Genomic DNA, 6,989 nt, shown 5'->3' on the forward strand with positions numbered 1-6,989 from the left:
TTCCCGAGCTTAACCATCCGCGAAGGATTCTGCGGATCGATGTTTATTTCCTTGAGCTCCTCAATAGCCTGGAGCTCGGACCTGTCCTCGCCTATTCGGGGGTCAATATCCTCACTTAAGACGATATTTTTCCCTTCGGCGCTTTGAGGTTTTTCAATCTCAGGATCAGCTAAGGGTTCCTGAGATTCCTCTTCGCCACTTTGGATGGCCATTGCCAGCTGCCCGGGTTTCGACTTTCCCTTCATGGAAATGCTGTAGCATTCCCTGGCAGCGAGCTGATCGCCATGGACAGTGCATATTCTCGTGGAAGTAGGGAATTTCATTGCGAGGTGACGAATGGAAGTGACGGCCTCAAAGGCTATGAGCGTGGGTCGTCCCAAAATTGTGTTGTATGCAGCGGAGCAGTTGATGACCACGAATTCGAGGAGTTTGGAGACTGTCCGAGGTCCTTCTCCTAGGGTGATCACCAGCTCGATAGTTCCTATGGCCGCTGATCCTTCTCCCGAAAAACCATACAGCATCATGGAGGTTGCCTTCAGCTCGGCGACAGTCAAACCCATCTTCTCCAGCGTGGATCAGAATAGAAGGTTGATCGAGCTCCCATTATCGATCAGCACCCTCCTAACCCTCCAGTTAGCGAGCTGAACTGCTATGACCAGAGGGTCGTTGTGAGGGAACTGGACGGGAGTTGCGTCTTCTTCCGTAAAAATGATCGGTTGCTTCTCCAATCGCTGCTGCTTCGGCAGACACTGTTCCGGGGCGAACTCTACTCCATTAAGTGCTTTGAGTTTGTTTATGTACCTCTTCTGGGCACTCCTGCTCGTGCCAGCCATATGCGGACCTCTAGATATTGTGGATATCTCTCCTCCTATCACGGGAGGAGGGACGTCCTGATCCCGAGACCCGGGCTGACTGACCGGGACTTCTGGAGTAGGTCGACTTGCTGGAACCTTGTTTCGCGCATACTGGGCCAAAGGGCCGGCTCGGATGAGAGTCTCGATCTCATCTTTCAAATGCCTGCAGTCATCGGTATTGTGGCCAACATCATTGTGAAAACGACAAAATTTGAAGGCATCTCTCTTCCCCTTCTAGTGCTTCAACGGCTACGGCCTCTTCCAGGGGAGGCGAGTAGAATTTTCCAGGAAAATATTCTCCCTAGAGTGGGTGAGCTCTGCATAAGTCACGTAGACGGGCTTAAACTTGTCTACGGGCTTATTCTTCTTTAGGCCGTGCTGGCTGCCCTCGCCATTTCCCTTTCTTTTGCCTCCACCGAGCTGGTTGTTCTGTGTGACGTTTTGGGTCGCTGCCATGAGCTCCGTCCCCACTCCAGCGGGCTACTCAAGGACCTGGCTGGTTCCTACAGCTGAGGCTTCGGCCTCCTCCAAGTTGATCCATTCCTGGGCCCTGTTAAGGAATTCGTTCACCGAGCTAACCCCCTTTCTTTGTATATCTTTCCAGAGCTCCCCTCCGACGAGGATTCCAGTTCTGAGGGCCATGAGCTTGGAGCTGTCATCTGCGTCTCTGGCCCGAGCAGCAACGTTCGCGAACCTGCTCAGGTAAGCCTTCAGAGTTTCGTCGGGCTGCTACCTCATGTTAGCCAGATAATCGGCTTTGACGCGGGTGGCCTGGGAGGCTCGGAATGCCCTTTTGAAATCAGCCGAGAATGCTTTCCAGGAGCTGATTGATTGCCTTTTCCTTTGCTTGAACCACTGCCTGGCTGGTCCAGTCAGTGTGGAGGGAAAGATTAGACATCTCAGCTCGGGGCCAATGTTGTGGGCCATCATCGGGGTGTTAAACATCCCCAGATGATCTGACGGATCTCCGTCTCTATTGAACTTAGACAGGTACGGCATACGGAAACCAGGTGGGTACGCCGTTGCTGCTATGTTGGGGGCGAAGAGCTCCATCTCGTCCCCCGAATCGTACTCATCTTTCTCTTTCTCCGACAGGAGCTTCCTCATCAGCTCCTCCATCTGGGCCAGGCGCTCGAGGGTTTGGTCCTGATTTCCTTGGTTATTCCGGGGCTGTTCAACAGCTCCGGATCCATTGTACATATTTGGTGGGTTATTGCCCCTCCTATCTTAAGATAGGTTATTTGGGGCATTCCCACCGTTACGTACTTCGGACAGGTCTCCCCTTGAACGAGCATGGCTACCACCTCCCACTGGCTCTCCTCTGTGAGAGTTAAGGCGATCTCGCAGGTCGCCCCCTTGGGTGGCTCGAGGGCTTTGCGCCGAGCTGAAGCGCTGGCGCAGGTCTTCGCCAGAGAGGTCGCTCCGGCGACTGCCGGTCTAGTAGCTCCTGCTAGATAGGCTCAAAGTCCGCCTTTGGTGGTGAGGATCTGGGCTTTCTCTCGGTGCCCTGCTACGTCGGGAGGGCCCTGCAGAAGGCGGGTCTCTCCTGCTACTTCCATAGGCCGGAATATCTCGGACGGGCCGAGGAGGAGATGGATATCTTATTGGAGAGGGAGGATGCCTGACCAGAGAGGCGATCCTGGTTCCGTCAGGCCGGATGAGGTTACGTGGGGGCCTCTCGGCCCTGCCAACCTGCGGGTCCTGTGCCTGGCGATCAGGACGAGGCGCAGGACGGTTGTTGGGGACGGGCTGATGCTGCGATCCCTCCCCGGTTCTCCTTCTGGAATTTCCTCGAGCTCTCCTGGGCGCGCTCGAGGCTGGTTGGGAGCTGGGAGTTGAAGTTCTGACCGAACGGCTGTATTGCTGTTGTTCGGATCTAGGCATTTCTCCGAAGTTTGCCTCTCGACGGCGCGATGAAGGAGTGGAGTTGGCTATCGGAAGTCTGTCCGATCGACTATGCCTGGACCGATTACCCCGGCGAGACTTAGGAGCCTCGCCTTGCCTCTCTTCGACGTTAGCGTTGGTTGTGAGAGGGGGTAGTCGGGCCAGCACGTCTTTGATCTGCTGATTAGCTATTGCTAGCTGGCTCCTCAGCTGAGCATTCTCCATATCCACCGCAGTGTAATAACATGGGTTTGGATTAGGTGGTCGGGGCGCCGAACTTCCAGTGTCATCTTGGCCCGCCGGCTGTTTTCCTGGCCGCTGTTGGACTTCAGGAATTTGTTCATCGGGGATGGCGACATGACGAGCCTCCTGCCCATCATGTTGTTCCATTTCGTTACCGTGTCTGGATCGAGTAGTCACCATGGTTGGATGTTTGCGACAGCACCAATCTAACTTGCTCTCAATGAAAGCACCAAACTGTTGACGCGGTTCTTCGCCAACAGGTAATTAAGAAAAGAAAGAGGAAGGGATTAGTGCTTATGTTGAACCGAAATAGATGAATGATCTTGGAACTGAGATGGTCACACAAAACACGTTTTTTAGGTGGTTCAAAGGTTAAAATCCTTCTACTCCACCAGTCAGTATTATTGCTATATACTGGGTATTCTTTTACAGGGTATTTCTTACCATATAGAATCCAACCCTTTGCAACTCCCAGGGTCTCCATATTTATAGGAGAAGGAGGCATCTGGGAGTTGGTAAGAAGGTCATCCAGTGACCTTCTTACCTATCATGTCAACTCTGTGACATTCATGATTAATTCCTAAACCTGACACATAAGTGTGGTCAAATCAATAGGTAAGGGGATAATGGGCCGCACGGCTCAACCCAGTCGTGGGTGTCTGAATACGCACGTTCACGCTGCGTGTCCGAGAAGTCAGGGATATATCAGACACGTGTTGTCTGATATATGCACGTTTACCTTGCGTGGTTGACTTCTCGAAAGGTCACAGTTCCAACTCTAGCTCGTACCACGCGCTGGATGCTTACCTCGACCTGCGGCCTTCAGAGTCCAGACTCAGTCCTTAATCAATCTTGGCGAACCCTTGGGTTACCTCGAGCTAAAGAGGTAGGATCTTATGACGGCAGCTCCGGTCTTGGGGATGTCCACGTGGTAGTCATGATTAGGTCGTATCTCAGCTCGTTAATCAGCCCGTGGGAAAATCAGGGCGTACAGAGGTCATAGGGTATTCAAATTCTGATTTTGCTGGATGCCAAGATAGTAGAAAGTCTACATTAGGCTATATTTACATGTTAGCTGGAGGAGCTATATCCTGGAAAAGTGTCAAACAATTCCACCATGGTAGAAGAATTTGTAGCATTCTATGAGGCATCAAATCATGGAATATGGTTGCGAAACTTTGTCACTGGGCTGCGGATTTTGGAGAATGTAGAAAGACCACTCAAGTTATTTTGTGACAATAATTCAGCAGTATTGTATTCCAACAATAATAGGAGCTCATCCAAGTCAAAGCATATTGACATAAAGTTCCTAGTTGTGAAAGAAAGAGTGCAGAGTGGACAGATATCCATAGAGCACATTGGGACAAACTCCATGATAGCGGATTCGCTCACAAAAGGATTGCCACCCAAGGTCTTTCATGAGCACACTACTTATATGGGTGTTGTATTGTTTGAGGATATCGTGATTTAGTGGGAGTTTGTATATTATTTGCTTTATATTTGTTTTAGACAATTATGTATTTAGTTATTTTCTGATCAGAATGAAGTATTCACTTTATTCACTCTGTTTTGTCATCTTTGATTATGACCTCACTAAAGTTTAAGTAGGACCAGTTGAAAATAGACATGTTTGGTTCACATTGTATGTAATTTCCATGCTACACATCCATGATTGATCTATGTCATTTGACTGTATTTGTATATGTGACCATTGATGGGTTTAGTCATGATTAATATGACAAAGACCGCTTTGATCTTATATGGATATAGTTGATGGACAAGATTGTTAAAGAATACCTTTATATGATAGCAAATTTTGAGCTCATAAGGTTATACAATGAAACATATATTTCCCAAGTGGGAGATTGTTGGATTAAAAATCCTATTATGGGCACATATGTATTAATGTATGATGCTATTATAACGTTTGATACAAAATAAAGTGACCAATTATGTTATAAGTACCATAGGGTATTTAAATGTCATAGAAATAATGTGTAGATACCATAAGTTGTATTTATAATTTGATGAGGGGCCAAATTATAAATACCCAAAATTGATTTAATAATAAGTTTTTAATAAATAGTTAATGGTCCCCAAGAAACGTATTCTCTTCTTCCCCATCACAGAGAAATACACAGAGAGAAAACTGATTTCTTGGAAGATCAACAACCTTCTGTGCAATCTCCATCAATGGCTTCAGGTTAGTGCTTCCGCTCTTATGTTCATCTTCTTCTTTAATTTAGCAAATATTTTATAGAAACATGTTTTAGGGTTTATCATTTATGCACATTTAGTAACATGATAAAGATCTGGGAAATTATGTTGAATACTAATGTTTATGTGTGTTGCTTAAGTGTATTTTTATAATCCTAACAATTTAAACTCAAGTCCCTTAATAGAGTTTGTAATCACGTTGGTGTGTAGTGATTTTATTTTACTTTTCTAAATATTTGATAATTTTTTTTGTAGGACATGATTATTTAAAAATATATATAATCAGTGGCAGAGCCAGCAACAAAGTATAGTGGGACAATTTTTTTTTAATGTTATAAAAAATATTGAGAAATTCCCCTATAAAAGGGGCTACTAGTGTACCATTTGTGCTTTTAGTATGTAGATAGTTAGAATCTTAATTGTTTTTATATGATTGCATATATTGTAGTCATAACATACATCACACAAATTTTCGAGAAATTATGAATAATTTAAGGAACCAAAAACAAGTTTTAAATATTTATGTTAACACACGTGTTTATTTTTTTTTTATACACGAGTGCAACAAAATATTTGAACTGTAATTCCGACATCATAAATAATTCAAAATTTCTAAAAAAAGAATATATAAATTTAAATAAGAGTATAATTATTTCCTAAAAAAATAAGTCATTAGAAATTAAATGCAAATAAATATTAAAAATGAAGAAGCACTAAATAAGAAGAAACAATAAAATTATGTGATATTTTTTATTTTATTTTGAGTTGTCTTATAATTCAACTTTATACAAATATATAATAATATTGGTTGATCAAAATTTTTGTTTGTATACCAAAATCTAAAATACTTATATATATGCATTGTATATATATAATATATTTTTTAAATTTTATATGCAAAGTAGATAAAATTATTTATTTGACCTCACTATAATTTATATGTATATTTCAAAATGGGTTGAAATTCCACTTTTAAAAAAAAAATTGTAAAAGTTGAGTGGGAGCATCCCCACCTCCCTCTACCATTGTATGTAACACATGATATGAATAAAATCTTGATAAATAATAATTATAATAAAAAAAGAATGGAATGCGAAAACAATAAAAAAAATTGCATCGTATAATAATCTTAATATTAAGAAATTAGAAGTCATATATATTATTATTATTAATTAATATGTGTGGATATAAAATTTCAAATTTTAAAGAGAAGTAATTTTACTTTTTAAAGGAAATATAAAATTCGAAGATAAATATTTCAAAAAAAATTATAATTATGTACTCATAAATTTTAAAAAAGAATTTATCTTTTTATGAGAAATATTTTGATTTGTTAGTTAACTTAATTTTTTGTTTGTTTGTTTAACTAAGTGATTTTGGAATTTCAAGAATCTCAAAAAAAGAAAAAGAAAATAGAATTGTTTTCAATAGGTTCATGGAAATAAAACATAACTAGCTAGCTAGTAGAGAAGAGTTACATTTTTTTTTTATAAAGAAAAGTAAAACTGTTCTTTTACTACATCTATTATTAAAAAAATAAAAATCTAACGTGGGCCAATCGTCCCATATCATCTTAACATGGCTTGGCCTATGGATACAAGTACAAAATTATGTTTTTGAAAAAAATTAAATCTCTCATGAAAGAGAAATGTCGTTAATCCTTTCTTTCCTTGGTTTTTAACCGATCTAGGTCAATGAAGCTATTCTGTTTAGAAACAAGAAAAAGAAAACATATGTCTTGACTTTTTTTTTTTGGTAGCTGATGGAAAAATCTAACATATATAATATATG

Source organism: Humulus lupulus, chromosome 2 (assembly GCF_963169125.1).
Source record: "Humulus lupulus chromosome 2, drHumLupu1.1, whole genome shotgun sequence".
In the NCBI taxonomy this organism is placed as follows: domain Eukaryota; kingdom Viridiplantae; phylum Streptophyta; class Magnoliopsida; order Rosales; family Cannabaceae; genus Humulus; species Humulus lupulus.